General features: G+C 38.9%; 1 protein-coding gene across 1 annotated transcript in view; it reads right to left on the reverse strand.

Moving 5' to 3' along the window:
- LOC107318292 (uncharacterized) overlaps nucleotides 1–20,427 on the reverse strand; it is a 163,425-nt gene that overhangs the window by 113,284 nt on the left and 29,714 nt on the right. The window contains exon 6 of the mRNA XM_085513561.1: nucleotides 479–19,687. The gene's annotated coding sequence lies outside the window, so the exon portion shown is untranslated. The remainder of the gene's footprint in view (nucleotides 1–478; nucleotides 19,688–20,427) is intronic.

Consider the following 20,427-nt stretch of genomic DNA (forward strand, 5'->3'; position numbering starts at 1 on the left):
TTGCTCCTGGAGACCTTACCAATGCAAAATGTCTATTGAAGCTGAGCACTTTCTGCTCCCAGCACTATTATGAGTGTCCCAGTTTGAACAGTCTAATAATACTTAGCAACATGTCCTTTGAAGGCAAAGAAGGGGTCAGGCTTTTGATGGCCCTAAAACATTTCCTAACCGAGGCCTAATTCTACATCCCTTTCTCACATTGAGTAGCACTTAACTGTCCCAGTGATGTCAAGGTGACAACTTGCTCAGAATTACCACTGTAGAGACAGAAGGAGGAAACATAAAAATAAAATTTACACATAAAACTGGCTGGATATTAACATCACTCACTCTTTCTTCCATTTAAGCTTCCTCCACAGAAAGAAAGCATTTCACATCACCAAATTTGCCCTTTGCACAGGAGTCCCAAAAAGTGTCATGAATGTTTCATAAATTCTAAAACTCCTGCTCTAGACAGAGAAACTGAGGTAATACCTACTCAACTTGATGATCTCTGGAGGTCCCATCCAACACCTGTGATTCTGTGGCAGAATCATAGCGCCATCAGCACAAAAAGAAGATGAGCAAGACCTACTAGCTTCTGCATCAGGACCTGGTTTTGTAGCTCAGTGCAGACTGTGGAGTCTTTGGCATGGCTGAACTACATACCTGAAAAACAATAGAAAACAGGAGAGTGGCAGGCCATAAACATAAAGAATTCTGCAAAGAATATTTTTTTTCCCTCACAGCATCTTTGCAGTATGTTTTTTTCCCCTGCCAACTGATTCCAATACTGAACACTAAAGCCTGGGTTCTGGCCTCCTGGTAATAAGTAATTTGCAAGAGCCTGGTCACGGAGAGGTCAGAAAACCATGTAAATTGCTTGGATGGGAAAGCCGCTTTCACAGGAGGAAGCAGTAGGTGGTAGAGAGGCTCCCTGTCACAATTTTGCATTCCCTGGACATAGTGATATAGAAAGAGACAAGACAGCAACACTGTCTTCTCCCATCGGGCACCCTTTGGCTGCCCTCTGTGGCAGGGATGGAGCCCCAGCCTCTGGATGCACTGAAAATAGTAAAATTTGAGGATGGTTTCTACCCTTTAGAGCAACAACTTCAACACAACTTTTCTGTTACTGTGAAAGCAAATTTTTGTAGCAGGGTCCTAGTGCTGAATATGTTACAGTGAGCTTTACTGTACTCACAGTTACACATATATAAGTTCTTCTGACACTATCCCAGAGTGGGGATGAAACAGACACCTTCCAGTACTGGAGAAGGCTACCATCTGAGAGCTTTACTGTAGTGTATACTATTAGTTCCACTGATGAGTGCAGTTTGGCAGTATGGGGAGAATGGAAACTTACAGAACATGCTACAGGAGCTCTTACTTCCTCAGCCAGGGTTGCTTTCATCCACATGCAGAACCAAATTGAAAGGTTGATTTTGGAGAGCTTGTTACAGGTAAACGTCTAATCCACCAAGAAGCAGCAGTCCCTTATGCTTTTCACTTCTGAGTGACCCAAAAGGACAAGGACTCCATTCCTATGGGCCACATCTCTCTCCCATGCCACACCACATGTTCTACATATGTTCACCCTGCAGACCTCTGGAGAAAACAGCTAGGTCAATGATAATGGGAAATATTTTGCAAGGAGTTGGTGCTGCCGCAATGCATACAACCTACAACCAAGTAAGATGTGCAGTTTCCTTCCACATGTCAAACCAGCAGCTCTCTTTGTGTGTATTGTGAAACGAACCTCAGCTTTGCCAACTCCATTGTTCAGCTGCATCTCAAATCCTGCTGTTTGGTGTTGGAACTATAGCAATCTTTGCAAATGAGACTACATTATTTTTTACCTCACAAGATATGAGATCTGGATATTCTACTATAAATCTCATTAAACAGATAACAAGCCATTTGACATTTCAGTCAGCATTATACATCGTGTTTCTATCCAAACATAAACATCAGGAGTAAAAATGGTGGCAATGCAATAAACACCATCAAATGTCCCTTCTAAAGACATTTTTCAAGCAACCTTTGTACTAAACTCAACATAGCTGGTCTATGTTATTTAATTAATATCTAGGCTCAAAGATCACCCTTTGCTTTTCTTTAATTTGAAAAAAGAAAAGCCTTTTTTTCAGGATTAACACAAATATAAAACGGAAAGACTGGAACATAAAGGCCATGGGTTGCATTTTGCACAGGATAGGTTCTGGTTGAATGAGATCTGGGATGTGTGCCAAATTAATAGAAAAAATCCTGTTCTTCCTCTCCAATAGCCACAATGTTCATTATTAAGAAAAGCATATGAACCACAGGATTTGATTTTAATAACACCAATGTCTTCATTAATCTGTACTTTCCATTTAGCCTCATTATTGAGTAAATGCTGAGTTAATGCAGCACTTACTATTGTTGGATTTTCCACGAAAAACCTCCTTTCCCACTTCTTTATTTATTTATTTATTCAAGGACTATCAGGTGTGTGTGTCATGTTTTTAAACAGGTCGTCTGCTGTCAATGGCTGTTTGCTTACCTCAGGTCTATGCAGCTTCTCCAGTAATATGCTGCCTACAATGCAGACAGTAACAAAAAAACCCACAAGGGAACAAAACCCTGATGAAACCACTCCTAACTCAAAACCATATTTGTTTTGGTTCTATTTTAAATGCTGTGATGTCAAGGAGCCTCTTACTATCACCTGCAACTGAGCTGATCTTTCCTGGATGCTCCATGCGGCCTCCTTCTAAATCAAGATTGCTGATGGCCAACATTGCTTTGTATCTGCCGAACAAATAGTGGCCTTTTGTCCAGCACAAGTTCCTAAACAAACTTAATCTCTCTAACACTGTGACAGATGACATTTAGATGTCCTTGTTACCCTTAAAATGAGTTTTATTGACAATCAGAGAACAAAAAGAAGGCCCAGATAAAGCCCAATGTTTTATAGGCCTGCTAACAACATCTTAGTTCTTAGTGCAGAGGGTGTAGAGAAAGCCTGGAGTTGCCCCCATTTTCCCCTGCTTTGCTATATCACCATGACAACAGATATAGAAATCACTTAGTGACTCCTAGAAAGAAAACACAGTGACACAGTACCCCTTGTATGGCGAATCAAACTAAAGCCTTCATTCAAATGGCTATTCAGCTTGGGCATTCATGTAGAGGATGGGGTGGATTTTACACAGGTAACAACAACAGAAAGGCCAGCAAGCACTCCAGCCACAGCATATGGTAAAGTCTCTGTTTAATTAATGTATCCTCAATAGAATTTATCCATTTTAAATTTGTTTTCTTTTACTTGAAACATCATTAATGTAAAGGGCAACATTAATCAACATCTTGCAACTTAAAAGGGCATTAAAAAGTGATCTTTCCCCCCGGCTCCACGCAGCAGAATCTTTTCAAGTACTTTTGCTAACTGCATGTGATTCCAGTCTGAGAGTCCTTAATCATTAGGCAAATCTAGAGAGGCCTCTACTGGCCACTCTCTCAATGTGCAACTTTTCCATTTGTCAGTGACATGGAAAAGCAAGCAGTGAAGTAACTGCAAGCTTTTATCTTAAAGTCGCACACAGAACGGATTACTGATAAATATATTGTGCAAAACATAGGATAATTGTGCTTTTTTGAAGCTACCATGTACACTGTAACTTTGCTTTTTTTAAAGAAAAGTAAGAAGACTATAAAGATTTATCCCGGCTGTGATGTATTTGCTTCCATGACATTTCGAGACATTTTAAGATTATAGGTCTAAAAATTAATGGGTAATCATTTTTCTTTGTGCACAGGGTTCCCCTTAAAGTCAGGATTTAAGGCCATTTAAATTTTAAATTCTTGTATGTATGTGACATTTTATACATGCATTTCTCCCAACTAGAGTAAAACATACATCAAAGCTCAGAGAAATTAAATCAAGAGCACAAGAAAAAGAAGTTACTGAGTGATAGAGGAACCCTGCTTCTCTGGGCTTTCCAGAGTGACAACACAAAGACAAAGAACTTTAAAATCCCCCCTCCCCCTGTGTTCTTGAAAGTAAAATAGTTTAAGCAATGGTCAGTGTGCTCTGTGAAAACATCAGCATTTTGGCTGGGAGAAAATAAAAGTTTCTGCTTTATGCTTAACTCAAAAATATGAAGAGAGTTTGAAGATATTTAAGACTAAATTGACTTTTTATTTTTCTTTTAATTTTTTATTTTTTAATTTCTAGAAAGCTTATGTCCAGATATTGACCACAGACCATCAGAATAAGTGCCAGGCAGATGTAACTTGCTAGACCTTCCCTTACTGCTGTGGAGATACATAACTTCTTGACACATAAACCCACAGAAAATGGGCAAACTGAGAGATCTGGTGAATCAAATCCCCAGGCTGAAGGCTAAAAAAAAAGGCACTGATACTAGAAATAAAATGCAAAACATCGATGGTGAATATAACTAACCATGGAAGCAACTTACCTCAGGCTGCTGTAGACTAGTCCAAAAAGTTTAACTTTCAAAGATTTTTTGCTTTTCTTTTTGCCATGAAATAGAATAATCATCATCATAATTCCTAATCTTAAAGTTACTCTATGTGTGTATATATATATGTATGTCTGCGTTCTGTATGTGTGTGATGTGCGTGTGCATATGTATTTATATCTGCATTGCAGATTATTTTGCATAATAGTTAGAAGACTTTCAATCCTTGAGTTGCTCTAAAAGAATGCACTTTTTTTTCCTAGAGCATATGATTTAGTATATGTAAAGAGAGAGAGCATTATTTAGTAAAACATTTACTCAGCAAATGTCACATCACAAATTCATTTCAACTCAAAGAGTATTAAAAGGAAGAAACTAAAAGTTATATCCTGGTATATTCTCCGTGATTTGGTGTGATTTACCAGCACTTTGAGAACACGGAAAGCGACTATTGTAACCAGCCTAGACTAACTGGTATCACTTAAAATAAAAAAAAATTAAATGCTGAGTATTTTATCTTGCTTACATACATGCCCATACCTCCACAGAAGCCACCAGCTTGTTTTACCTGTGATCCCCTTTCCTCAGGCTGGCTGGGGTGGGGAGGGGAGGTTTAGCACAGGTCAACTCCTACCTCACGGTCAAAGCAGGCTTTAGAAAACAAACAGCAGCTCCGGAGCTCACCCTGCCAGTCCCAACAGTGACACCTCCTGGGGCAGGCGGGCTCCCGGCAGCTGCAGATTTTCTCCGCTTTGAAGTACAGTGCGGCGTTTCCCTCTGCAGAGCCGCACCAGTTCCAGGCTGGGGGTTTCTTTGAAGAAACTTTGTGGGACTGAAGCGCTGCAGGGGAGGCGAGGGAACAATTCTGCTTAATTAAATCAGTTTAGTGAGGAAAGCACAAGGAGCCGGCAGCCATGTGGACGGGCAATATGACACGCTCATGTTAACCTTCAGGTAGTTCATTAAAAAAGGGGGGAAGCAGTTTTGGAAACGATGTTCCAGAAATACTGTAACAGTATGCCCAGAAACTGCACTCACAGCAAACATGAGCTGCTGTGCCTTCTTTTTTTTCCCTTTATTTTTGGCTTATGATTTTGTAGTACACCCTGGATACACTTAACATGACAATTTCTATACACACCATTTCATACTGGGTGTTAAAAAACAATAGGCCAGACAGCTCAAAATCTACAGGTGCAGCCTCACAAGCCCTGCATAATGGGCATATATCTTTGAACAACAGGAACCCAGTGAGGACTGGGTCAGGCTGTGTAAGAGCAAGTCACGATGTCCTGAAAGGAAACTGATGGAAAAGAACTGGAGGACAAAATTACTCTGAATATGCTTAGACTTAGCACAGCCTTTACTGGTCATTCTTAGTGTGTTCTATTTAAGACAAACAAACAACAAACAAAAAACAAACAACCCAACCCCCAAACAACAACAAACCCAACAACAATAAAAAGAGATGCAAATAAACAAACAAACAAACAAGACCACCTCTTTGCAAAAGCCCTTTCTTCCTTTAGATTCTTACAACACTAATGGTGAATATAAATAGTACCAAGCAGTTCACAAAGGCCAGAAGATACACAGGGGGCTTTGATGTCGGCCTTGTAAAGATAAATTTTAAGAATCAGGCATTTTCAGCAATATGGACTATCAGCATTTCCTAGAGGAATCTCTGGCATGTGGTAATTTCCTGGCAGAGATAGAATTACACAGATTTGATGACATCAAAGTGCAAAAGATCTCTCACAAATTGGTTGAGAAGGTTTTTGTTTTCTTGTTTCCAGTGAGTTCATTATTTCTATTTCAAAATCCAAACAAACAGTGTATGAAAAGCCAATTAACAAACATTTTAAGTAAATGAATTTCCAGGAAATTATTTTGTGAACAAAAGTAAACACAAAATGATGCACAATACCAATGAAATCTAAGAAGTGATCTCCTCGAATTGTGGTCATTGGGAAGCACACCGAGCACTTGGAATGAAAAGAAAATCAAACAAACCCTGAGATTCACTTTTGCAGGTGAAGCCACAATAGAATTTTCTGCTGTTTTACTGTAATAGTTTGATAAATACGCAACTTACTGGTTATAATGAAAAATCCGGAATTAATAAACTGGAAGTTAGAAAGCCACAAAGGAGAAGCTAATCACCATTCCAAGAATGTATCTTTTCAATTCAGCCATAAAGGAAGAACACAGTGGGTTAAAAAAAAACAACAAAAACAAAAAAACAACATGAGGAAAGTGTAAAAACATTTACATTGTTATTCCTTGGTTTACCAAAAAGGCTAAGCACCATATCTATGAATCTCTTTTGTAAACATATCTCTTCTGACTTTCTTCAATAAAATAAAGATATCAAAGAAATATTGTATATTGGTGACACAGCAACATCCACATTTAATGTATGAACCAATTTTTTAAGGACACTGTAAGAGTTGTATTCACACTTTCAATGCAGAGCATGCTAAGTCCCTTAAATTTATTATAGAATTATACAATTATTGTACATACCTCAATTTTTAGGGCATTACTGAGTTACACATAAGTTGTAGTGAAAAACAATCCCCTATTTCTGCAGAACGTTTTTTTAGTTGTATTAGAAATAATGATTTTCTTACTGACAGCGTGATGTCAATTCAGGATAAATTGGGTACAATTAAAAAAAAAAGAAAAGAGTTTGCAAAACACTGCAGGATACAGTAACAATGGGGAAAAAACAACAGAGGGGAAAAAAAAAGAAAAAAAAAAAAAAAGCAGATGCTAAGACTTACACCTGGCCTGGTACCTCACTGTGCATTTGAGACCAGTATTAAAGCTTAGGGAAACCAGAAATCGCAAAATGGACTAAGTTTTCCCAGGTATCTGGAGCAGTAATTCACCTAATGTCTACAACAGCCAGGAAAGAGATTCCCTTTCTGCCTTTGAAGAGCCCATTTATCCATTCGCGGGGGATTTGAGCCGTGTAAAGCTCCAGAAAGCCCAGGGGCTGGCGGAGGGAGATGGCATCCAGCCGGCACAGGGCAGCCCCAGCAGCCCATCAAGAGCAAAGGCACAGAACAGAGCCAGAGGCAGCTCCAGGGCTGCCAACACAACTGCCGACAAAAGCTGCCAACGAGCCAGAAACTGCTTGTGGGAAAATATCACTTACCCTTAACATCTGGGTCCCATGATTACTGTCCAAAGGAACACAGACTGGTAAGATAATGGCAGAATGAACAGTACTTGTTTTCTCTCCCCTTACTCCTGCAAATTTTTGAACCCCCCCCCCAACTTCTGTGTACCTATTCGAAACATATTTTCATGTATGCATTTTTTAGTCCTGTGTTACTCATGAAGTAAAACAAACCTTCCTGCTTCCTCTCTAAAAATAGCTTTTGTACACTTCCCTCAGCTCCCAAAGTATGAGATGTAGTGGGGCTATTTGTTACCATTATTGACATGTTGGTGGTGAACTGCAGGCATGTTTACAGCAGGAATGAAGTCCCTGCTCTCTTGGAGGTTATTCTGGGGTGCGTAAAAGGCTCAAGGGACTCCTTGACAAGGATGCTCTAAAACCAATTTCTGTTTCCATACAAAATAAAACCATCTCAAGGCCAAATATTTATGTTTTTCTTCTATTTCTGGAAGGGAGCAGATGGAACAGTTCCTGACAGTCCTAGGAAAAAAATACTGGGAAGGAAGGAGGAGAGAGGAGGGAAAAGGAAGAGTCTGGCTTGGCACTTTGCAGTACAATAGAAGGAGAAATAGGGTTTTTGCAACAAGTAAATAGGGCAAAGTGAGAACTGCTCTCTAAGGTGATGGGTGTCAAAAATGCTAGGGAATGAAAGGCCAGAGCTGCATTCTGGATAGTGAATTGGCCTGAATTTCCCCAAATTATGCTCAGGGTTGCACAGAAAATTTTACAGTCATTAGCTTTCGGTCCAAATTGATAGGTTTCCATTTTCATGCAGCATCTGTTCACTGAAGGGGGAAAACAGTTTCTATTAAAAATATACACCATCATCCTCTCAACAGCATAGACTGCTTTCTTTCCTGCAGAAAGTCAATAAAAGAAGTAAACTTTAGCAAGAATAACATTAGCACCACACTGAAACAGACCTAAACAGCCACTCATTAAAACTGTCCAGTTATGTGTAACACATACGGGATTCTGCAACACGCCAGGTGTTAAACAAAACATGAGCTGACATCATTCTGTGGATTGTGTTCTAGAAAATACAGTCCCCCGGTGATTTACAAGGCAAAAAAAACCACACTGCTTTTTGGTGAACCACATATAAAACAGTTCAAGAATGCAAGATGTTATACATATATTTCCTGTATACCTTTTGAAATCGGGCAAATCTCCATCTCTGCATGCACAAATTCATGTTTATAAGCAGAGAGCTACACTAAATCTTTCATTAAAAACATTATTTCTGGTAAGGAATAAGGAGCTCAGAGAAAAATAAACAAAATTTATAGGAATACCTGCAGGTTGCAAATATATTTAAGAATATAACCAGCAAGAAAATATCCAAAGGAGACTATCAATAACATGAAGAAATTGTAAGCTGTAGCTCCTGTATAATAAACAGAGCAATATGGAATCAATATCACAATCTGGTTTTGTTTGCTTGCTTTTTAAATTCCCACAGACAGAAAAGTATTTGATTCCAGCAATGGACTCTTTTGATTAATTGACTATTTGACTGAATATTGCTGAGAGATCATTATTTCTATTTCTGCACAAACTATTGGCTTCCCAAATCCATTCAAATTCATAGCATTATTTATACCTTCATTAAACAAATGAGAAAAATTACTATTGAAGCGCTCTGGCTCCACCTGATTCATTGGGCACAGTCTACTTTCAAAGCCAAAACTCCACCATATGGGGCTGAACTTTTAGGAGAACGTACTGTACACATAATTGGCATTAAGCATCCTTGTACTTGGAAGAAAGACAAGAAGTATATGTGAAAATGCATTGTTTTCAGTGACTAAAAGCCCAAAAAACTAGTGGAGGTACCTGTCATGCGCCTGCGTGCTTTAAGTGCCTGGGAAAGATGAGTACAGAAGATTGATCGCTCTGAGCATGGTCAAAATGAAACATACCTTGGGCAACCTCATGTGTGTGCCAAGAGATGCATTCTCCTTTATGTAAAGCAAAAAAGTTAAGATTTATATGAAGACACACTAAAAGGTTACAGCTGACGTCAGACTTTATATGCAGATTTTCTACATATTATCTTGCAGTAATGTAGTGCTGTTCTTAAAATTGGAAGGAAACAAAAGCATACATTTTAATAGCAGAATATTTTGCTTGCTTGGTTTTTCTGTCCATATTAATTGTCTTTCTCTTTTCAGTTATCTCAAATTTTCTTCAGTATTTAGTGGCATGCATATCTTGTTTACATTCCACATTTTCTTGTTTCATTCTATTTTCATTACTACAAAACCCCTTGTAGAAGCTGCGATTTAATGTTATTTGCTTCTGCTTGTCTGAAAATCACGTACATTTTTATGGACACAGGAACACTTTTAATCGTTAATATAGAATTGTTCAAGAAGGTGCACACCGTTTAAGCAGTTTGGCCAAATGTTCCAAATAAAATTTGACACCTACATTTCAGAACAAAGAGAAGCATTTTATTTTACTTATTTTAGAAGAAAATTAGTGCTTTTTCATGTATAATAGTTTCTACATGACCACAAAAATATATATTGAAATTTTTACTAGCAAAGCAAGCAATACATATTCACCTAAGAAAAGAAGAATTCTATTTCCTATGATTTTTTTTCCCCCTATGGATAGACAGTTATGCTTTTATACAGGCAAGCATTTCTTTTCTTGTAAGACACAAGCTGAAAGTACAGTGAACTAGTTAGCTGCACACACACTCCATGTTCATCCTGTATTCTTTGGAATAACTGTCCAAATTGTATTAGGATTTTCTTATAATGATGTTATATGATGTCCTTGTTGTGATACCTGCATATGCAGAGATCTTAATATTGATTTACTATGTCTTTTGCCCATCCTTGAGCAGTGCAGACAGCAATTACAGCTGTTGGTGGTATCTATTTTGTCTTTTCATAATTGTCATTTCTAGTTCTACTTAAGATTAAAATATGAAAATTACATCACGTGAACATGAGCAGAGCATCAGCTAAGCTATCAGCAATATCATGGCAGCATCATCATTTTAACCTCCATCTTCTCCATCTTGTGTATGAAAACTACATAGTGCACCATAAACTTTTAGCGGGAATGCATCATCACATGAGCTGCCTTGACAGAAAGTTCTCACTACGGTCATTAATATCTACCCCACTAAATCATCAGAGACAGAGAAACGCCTGTACATCTGCACCAGGTGTTTGTGAATAGTTTTGCTTGGGTTGCTGTCTGAGATGAACCAGTTTGGTGCTGATTCCTTAGCTAGGGCTGAAATCACTTACAGCCTTCTTGTCAGGCTTTGCTCAGCTGAAGTTGCAAAGGTGCTGTGGAACACGCATCAATCTAATTGTACAATTGATTTTTTAAAAAAAGAAATAAATACTAGCATTAATCATGACTGTTCAGGCTGCTGATAATTTAAATAAATCATATTCCAATCACATCTTTGGACAAGACGGTGTGTACCGTGGGCGGAGAAACAACAAAATATTTTCAAACTGCCCATGTTTCTGGTTTTATGGAAGTAATTTTCTTTAACACTAGAAAAAGAAATCCTTGCACAGGGTAGGCTCGAAGTGGTTTTCTTTACAATCTGTTCATGTACAACAAAAGCAGAGACAACATCAGATGTAACATCCCTGCAAACACTGATGCTATCCACTGGCCTTCCCAAGCAGGGCATTCCGTCATTTCTCAATGAACTAAATTCTCTGTTAAAAATGAAGCTGGACAAAGAAAACAGAATGATAAGCAAAGAGTAGGAAGTTAGGGTTGGTTTCTTATGCTTTTTTTTTTCTTTTTTTTTTTTTAATTAACACTCAGGCTGTTATTTGAAAAGATCTCTAGCGCACATTTGGATACAGACAAGAACAATTAAATACCCTCTAATAATTAATGTATATTCAATCTACAGCATGCATTCTCTTCTTATTAGAGGCCGTGGGTTTTTTTGTTGCAATCTAGCTAATAAAGGCTTTCTTTTCCACAAGAGAATTTTGACAGGGTTGACTCCAGACGGCTTCCCAGCTGAGGTCTGGGGCCTTGCTGAACCTTCAAAATTTTCCCATTTGAGCTGCATCAAAGTGAAGGAAATTCAAGGATCACTAACGTCTCAGATGGTAGCACTTGCCCTAACAACCAAGGTTCAGGAATTCTTTGGAGCAGGCTGAGGTCATTTTTCTCCCCTTTTCTCCTAATGCTTTTCTCTATTAATCAGAGCTCACAGCTCAGATTGGTCTTCAACTTCCTCCCAATCCTTGCTAAGCCTGTCATTTCTAGCTATTATTTACTTTAATGGACTTTGGCTGATCCCTTATGAAGCTTTGGATCTGAGAATAATAAGGCTGGAGAGTAACGGGCACAGACATGGGTGTGGGTTTGCCTGCAGATTAACCGTGGCAGATGGGCTTTATTGCGGTTTCCTGTGTGCCGAGTGTTGATTGAGAGGGTATAATGAGAGAGGTGGTGTCTGCACAATGGCTGCAGCCACTTCATTGCACCTCGCGTCTAAACAACCCCATTTTTCTAAATCTTTGGGTTGTGAAATTTTAGGAAGTCAGAGCACAAGAACAAGTACAAAAACAACTGTAAATAACCATGAATGTTAATCCAACCCTAATTGGTCCCTTCTTTCATTATGGGTACATTTTGCTGAGCTTTCAAACCCTCCCCCCCGCCCCCCTTTTAACAAATGAATGATATGGACAGCTCTGCATACATCTGACTTTTATAACAGTTTAACGCAAATATTACTCCATATCAACATATATCGTTATTAATATTAATGTCTCATTAGTTTTTGCATTATTAACTTCAGCAGCAAAAGCTTACCTTGCTATCATCTTGTTATGTGTTAGGTTTTTGTCATCTCGGGGAAATTTGTTTGAATTAAATTATCTATTGTCTAGAGAATATCAAAAATAACAGCAGGAAAATTGCTTGTATCTGGCAAAATGTGTTAAAAATATGCTTTTCTTAGTCCAAACACCATCAATTTTCAACAGCGGTCAGATAAAAAATTATTTTCAGCCATAGATACTATCAAAAGATCTTTTACAAATTCCCCATTTTAAAGTTTTTACTTAATTCCTCCCTTTCACTGATGGATTAAATCACAACTATTGATTCTTTTCTTCCTTTGGGGCTTTACCCATCTGTCCTAACGCTTTCATCCCAGCACCCCTTGAGCTGAGAGAAGTGTTCTACAAATGAACCAGTGAAAACCTGGAGAAGATTCCAGGTCAAGTTTGTGTACAAGAGTTTAAATTTTTAGTGACAGTCTTCCCTTACCACAGACGAAAGTTTCCACACAGAGCCGTACAAGCTAGCCCCACCAATTATCCTCCTCCTTTGAAAACCATTATCAAGTTTTTCAAAACTTCTTTCATTTCACTGTTGTCACTCGATGAAAAGGAAACTAACCACCATGTCAAGACAACTCGGCTGCCTGGCAACCAAGGGCCACATTTTAATTCTGACTTGTTTCTGGTCTTGACTAATGGAAAGGGACTATGTTAAGCCAGTCAGAAAAGTTGTTTGTCACTTCTGAAATGCAAACAAAACTACATTGTTTCGAAAGTCCAGGGCATGATTGATGTAAAGATTTACAGTAACATCATTCATTTGCCCTTGTGTTTTAGTGGGATTGATGTCATATCTTTTCATGGTTTATTAAACGCTTTGCAAGAGCCCAAATATATGATGCTTTTTGTCCTGAAGGATCTAAAGAGATTTTCCTTATGTAAGAAAACTGGGCTCCAACTTGTGAGATTTAACAATGCTATTCAGTATGTGCCTATAATTTAATAGGAAACATCAAGCAAGGCACCAGCACGTATATCAAACTGACCAAGAGGGGAAAAAAAAAAAAAAAAAGCCAACACAAAAAGCAATCAACACTTTTGGGGGAGGGCCAGAAAAGATACACTGCTAACTTGCTGGCTAAATGAAGCTTGTTTAGACAAGCTTTCCCACACACAAATATTTTCTTACGCTTTTAATACCAAAACCCAATCACACAGTTTAAATCCTGCTCTCTACTTTAACTATAACAAATAAAAAACACGTGCCCATCGCACTAAGTTGTAGCTGAAATCATTGTAAGTATCTGAAATCATTGTAAGAATCAACATCAATTATCTTGACAGCATATGATAGATTCAAACAGGATTTAACAGTTTGCTTTCAAAGTCATCTAAAAAAATCCTGTCTAAAAACAATTATATTGCACATTATTTTTGTAAGGGCCAGATTAACATTTCTTTGAAATTAATGACCAGAAGTGGATGAATGAATCTACCAACAGTTTTCTCCTCTGGAACAGGTGGGTGGACTCTCACACTCTCCTTATGTATATATACATACACACACTTCTTTGTCTTTTTATATTCAAAATATTTGCATGTGCCTGTATAAACATATATATATGCACTCACACACCTCATACACACAAATACACAAATATAAGCTGGAAGGAAACTAAGTTGCTGTGGTAGTTTCTGTTCTATTTCAAAAAGTATAAATCACTTTTCAAATGTCTATTATTAATTGATACAATAATTTGAGGCATATTTAGGACAGTGGGCATTGGATTTTCTAACTATACTCACACTGGTATCACTGCTGTGCTAGAGCTATTTTTCAAAATCAACACATTTCCTTTTAACTGTGTGACCATACCTGTTAATAAGACTTTTCATTCATATTTTAGAATAGATTATTAAAACGTAAGCATGGTAACACATGCTGTCATTACAGTTGCCTTGTGGGATTCTTGGGGATAGCCCACGAGGTATCCATCACATCAGAACCCTGGGCAGAAGCTCAGAAGTTTTGATTCAGGAAAGGCATATGTGGGGAAAGAGAAGCAATTCAACCTGCTTTATGTCCTTCTTGGTCCCCAGTGGACAGTGATCCCATCTCAAGCCTTCCTACAAATCAAGCTGTTGTATACTCAGCTCGTGCCAAGTACAAAACCTACTACCTTGGGCTAATGGGATGTGGAACATTATCTCCTATGTTTTCTATACTGATGAGACGTTCAAACTATGAGTGGTCAGCTCAGCACCAGCACTGTACCCTCCAATGTAAGAGGATAACAGATATTGATTGCAGGAGGCTGCAAGGAGCTACAGCAGTATGGCAGTATTGATATAGTGATGTAAACAGCTGTCAGAGACATAAAAACTTTCAGCTGAGGGCTGCATTGCAAGAGGTCAAAAGCGCCTGGCAGAGGCCAAGCAGAGATAGCCCAGGGCTGATGCTGTTGCATCTGACATACAAGTGGGTGCAGCAAGGGAGAGTCCACAGTCAGAAAGGGCAGGCTTCGAGCTCATGCTGGGAAGGGCAAATCCCATCTTGGAAGGTGTGAACTTAGAGCATTTCCTTCTTTGAGTCCCAGCCTCAGCAGAGACCAATTCAGGACTTTCAAGGAAACCTGAATAATCCCGCCAGACCAAGGCACTTAGGCCTCAGGGCTTTGCTGCAGAAGTGAATTCCATTTAGTGCTGATTGTAAGAAAAAGAGAAAGTTAAGATGTATAGATTTGCTGCACAGATGAGACATGGTAGTATGGATGCATACCTGTCCACTTTCCAGAAAATAATTAAAATCTCTGCCAAAAGGTCTGCTACTTCAAGATCTCTCAATGCATGATTTAGCTGAAGCATTAGTGACCTCAAGGAAAGAGAAGGAGGAAGGGAAGCAGCTGCCCAATCTTTCCACTGAATGGAAGTCAAGACTGGCCCAGAAACAATAACTCCATTGACTCAGGAAAATAAATATACATTCATTCAGAAAGATTATCTAATCAGTCTAAGTCTAGGTATTAGGTCAGTGGATTACCTCAGCTGATCACCAGTCTCCATAAATCCTGCATCTCCAAGAAGGAACAAATTAAGAACATGCACATTCCAGGACCGCAGCACTTTTACAGTCCTCATGATAGCCAAAAAGAAAAAGCTGGGTGTAAAACTGCACCTCTGTAGCCAAATTATGCACAAAGCGAGTTGTAAATCAGCTTCACCCCAGGGAAGGCCAGCTGTAAACTACCTATCGTTTTACATGGCTACACAGAACCATCATGGTGGAGGAAACCCAAGAAGGTCAAGAGATTTTTCTAAACTACCTACATCTCTGGAATAGCTCATGAAGCCACATAACCTGAAGTCCCCTGATAATATCTCAGTCTGCTGTTTTTTTTTCCCTTATGGAAATGAACATGTAGCTTTCTAACTGCCTTCAGCTTCTGCTGAATTAAACACATTCCACTGCCTCTAGAGCAGCACTTAGGCAATTGCGCTCCCCCTTGCTTTCTCTTGGGTAATTCTTCTGGGGGAAAGAATACATAACGAAGCCCTCAGCTGACAATCTGGGAGGTCTGCCACTGGTTATTGCCATCAGTTATTTTTCAAGTGAATCAACAGTGTGCGATAACACAAGGGCTGAATGCTTGTAGCTACTCCTTTTCAGAAAACAGTTTTCTCAAAGTCCTAAGAGTTGCTCTTAAATCCTGGAGATTACCTAAAAGACTCCAGTAACCTACTGGAGACCAACTCAAAATTCAAAAAAATACAAATAATAATAAAGTATTTTTTTGCAATATTCAGTGTTCTTTTCTCAAAATAACCATGCAAACGAAATTGCAGTGCAACTGGCTGAAACTTTCTGCAATTGCTTCAGGTTCATAAACATTTAATGAACTGAGATTAAATTTCAATTACAATGTGAGCACTTCCATGAGCAGAAGAATGAAAGATACCTGCTCTCCTCTGGCTTTGCACTTGCAGTCAAGATTCCCTGGGATCTAAGGAGGTACAAAGCCCCAGCTGAACCTGATGCCCTAGGTGGGATATTCTCTGTTCTGAAAAGACTGCTAGTACCTAAGGAGCCTTTCCTACAGTGAGAACAGCAGCACATCTTCCATTGCTACCAGTTTCAACAGAACAACTTGGCCAGTGGATCCACAATAGAGCATAGCCTGACACAGATAAAAATCATGCAGAGATGCATGATCATTAAAAGCCCGTTTCCAAAATAGGGTAAAAATTATGTTCTCTTGGGTATGGTGAAAGTCAACAAAAGGGGAGGGCCAAAGTATGTGAACACATATATATGGCTTGGTGGTGAACACTGGTGTCCCTGTCTGCCACAGAAAAGTGACTTTCCTCCAGCTCCTAGATAAGCTGCCCTCTATAATAGTTGCTTGATTTTCCATCTGCTTTAGCTAAAGCTCTTTCATCTGTCACCTTGTGTACTGTTGCTTTCTCTCTTTCAGCTGCTAAAGAGCTCACCTTCTCCCTGCACTGCAGACACATTGCTTATTCTGATCCCTCTGCTAATTCTCATTAGTGATGGCATTCACAGCCCACACCGTAACTCCAGCAGGGCAGGCAGACCCCCCCGCCCCTGCTTTCAGTTCCCCCTTGACTCTCCCCAAGCCCCTCACCTCACTTCTACCAGGTCAGGGCTCTTCATCTGGGCTCACACTGCCCCCTGTCCCCAGCCAGGTCTCTCACCCTTCACTTCCTTGAATCACAACTTATTCCTCCAGTTGATGCACCAGTGCCTCACATTGTGCTTCTTTGTCATCTTTACATAGTATGTTCCTTTCAGCAGTCAATATAGGTTATTTATGTTGCACACAGTGCCCTGCAAATGTAGGGGACTATTCTAATGTGAGATAAATAATTACCTTAATTAACAGGTGAAAAAAAATAATTAAAAAATATATATATACCTCCTTTAGTTGTGGCAATTTGTCACAACTAAACATCTCTTTCCTTGACAGATATTTTCATATTTATGGCATATACATAAGATCCCTTTTGCCTCTGTGTAGGGACCTGCATCTCCCATTAGCAGTAATGGGAATTATGTGTGTTCACTGAGGGGAGACTGTAGTCTACCCTAGTTGGTGTGCTGTGCTAGCTGTGTTTTATTGGATCATATGGAGCATGAAAAAAAAATAATAAAAAAATCTTTTCCATCTTCATTGTTCAGAGAGAGAAATATATAGGAAGCCCCTGAACACAATCATGCTTTTAATTAAGTGCTATTTGCAGGTGCTATTTCTCTCCAATTTCCTATAGCCATTTCAAAAAGAGCAGTAACAAAAAATAATCTAAAAAATTAAGTGATTAGGGATAAAAATTAGCTAGTTTCTAGACTGATGAGAAATTAAAAAATGAGCAATTTTAATAAACTACATTTTAAAACTGTAAACATCCTTGTATGAGTAGATGCTGAAAAATACTAAACTTCATTTCACTATCAATTTTCTGATTCATCTGAAGAAGTTCATTATCTGTTAAATTGAAGGCAAGCCTCCCACAGAGGAATGCTATCTAAAGATGGATGTGTTTGTGTGTGAAAGGATAGCCTTTCTTAGCTGTGTATCAAAAAGACAGTCATGAACTAGTTACTATATACTTCACTACTTCATAAATATAACACATGGTATATACGTACAATCATATGACAGTGGTTCATTTTTGTCATCTGATTTTGGCACACTAATACAAATTTAGTCCAAACATCTAAAGTTATGCTGCTAGGAATGTTGCCATCTGGTTTTAATGAATATCTGGGGTCCATTTTTCAGTTAAGCTTTTCTTATTGTGTTTGTGTGTTGCTTTTTCCAAGCTATCTGCATAATTGCTTAAAGATTTTACTGCAAAATTAATATCCTCACGGTGAATGAGAGAGAAGGGCAAAAACCAGGATGACAAAGGCTGAAATGAGGTGAAAGGCAAATTCAATTTTTCCTTGCACCATAGAAACCTCGTCAGGACTAGCTTTATCTGGTAATCCACATTTAAACTTTAACCTGTAGGGGGGCTCTTTGTGTTAGTTAATGTAAGCATAAAAAGAGTCTGAACCACTAATCAGATTAATCATATTTTGTGAGACTCAAAAGCTTCATTAAAAGGACCTCGTTTCCAAGCTACACATTTCAGAAAGGGAAAAAAAGTTGGCTATGAAAAGGAAAGAGTAACACTGAAATTCAAAAAGACACAGACTGTGTGTCTCCTGGAATTAAACCAAACAGAGTAAGAACTGGAACAACACCCACCTTCATAAAATACACCTTGACCATGCCAAAATAATTGGGACATTTTGTTATGGGAATTATGCATTCCCTACATTTACAAAGCTTTATCTTACGCACAAGAGAGAACTATTTATTAGATAAATACAATAAACGTCTTCTCTTTTCTAACATTTATGGAAGTCTCCCTTTCCAGTGAAGCAACCACATCTCCCAGGTATTTCAGGTGACCCCTCAGAGACAAGAAAACGTGAACTTCAGAAGAATAAGAACCAGAACCTGTCATCTGAAGACAGGTTATTTACAGTCACACTACAAACATGCCAGTTCCCTAAAGAGCATGAAAGCGAGAGAGCAAGCTACTTCCCCAAGTTAGTGCAGCATTGTGTTCACTTTCAAAAACAGAATTGCCCTATATTGTAACTAGCAGATAGTTTGCCAAAAAAATCAGGAAATTTTCAATCACATCTACAGAATATAATGTCAGAATCCCAATCTCAAAATTTCGGACATCACACTCAATGAGAAGAATTTTCACTTAGGAAAGTGTGAAGCCCAGTCAGATCTCCGCTTGCCCTGCATCACTGAGGAGTCAGTGAACATCTTAAATCAGGGGAAATGATGTACATGAGTAACAATGCTAAAAGTCTTATCATTGGAAGGCTATTTAACACTGAGCAACTGAAACACATTAAAGTAGTTACACAGATGATACTTTAGGGAGAATGTAAGAGGTAGGGAAAGAAATCAAGACATGACATCACTAGGATGATCACTTGAAATTACAGACAGCCATTTTCCAAACACCGAAGAAAAAAATGGGCATTGTGTCACCTTTATTTTCCAGGCAAGATGGAGCATCCTCATGCGGCATCACAGCCAAACTATTTCCGTGTATTTCATCATTACTTATCCATTTCTCTCTTTACACAACTTGGCAAGATCTCTTCACATTCCTGCAAGTTTTGTGATCCTGTACAATAAGTCAGCTCACTCCAGGGCCATTTAGGTAACCTAGAAACATACTTTAATGCTTATACACTGAGAACTCCACAATGAGTTAAACAAATTCATTACTTTATAAATGTCTATTCACTAACTTTTGTCCATAATTATACACAGGCTACACATCCTGACTCAGTTATATCAAAAGGCACTGCTCATACTCTAAGTAAAGAGACAGCAGGTGAGGGATGTGGAATCTTCTGCAGAAAACAACCAATCATCATGAAGTTGTTGTTGCCCTGTGAAGCTCAGAAGGGAAGGGCAGAGTCTGGGTGGCTAAAGCCCTTCCACCTTCAGTTTTGTGGACCTGATGTCCATACTGCGTGTGCTGTAGAGGCCTGAAAGAAAACATAGCTTCTCTGTGCTCCACAGGCCTTATACTACACACAGTTTTATCACAAACTTTCATTTTATGACTGCACTCCTGAGCATGTGCCATTGTGTGCCCTGAGGTCTTCACTGTTCCTTCATCAAACCAAGCAGCTGTCAAAATGTGCCTCAGCTCTGTCCAGCACACATTCCCCAGCTTTCCCTTCCAAGGAAAAGGAGGGGAGAAAGACCAGTGGATGCCAAGGTCTTGCTCCAGTGAGGAGCTGGGACCTGGCCAAGGACAAGCTCCTGGGTTCTTAGTGTAAATGTAGACTACTGATACCATTGAAATCCTCAGAATATATCACAGGTTATTTACAAGCTGACTTCAGCTTGTCTGCACCCATATAAATCTGAAGGAAGTATGTTGACTTCAGTAG

This window comes from Coturnix japonica, chromosome 12 (assembly GCF_054131305.1).
Source record: "Coturnix japonica strain WE chromosome 12, WE-NBRP24, whole genome shotgun sequence".
In the NCBI taxonomy this organism is placed as follows: Eukaryota; Metazoa; Chordata; class Aves; order Galliformes; family Phasianidae; genus Coturnix; species Coturnix japonica.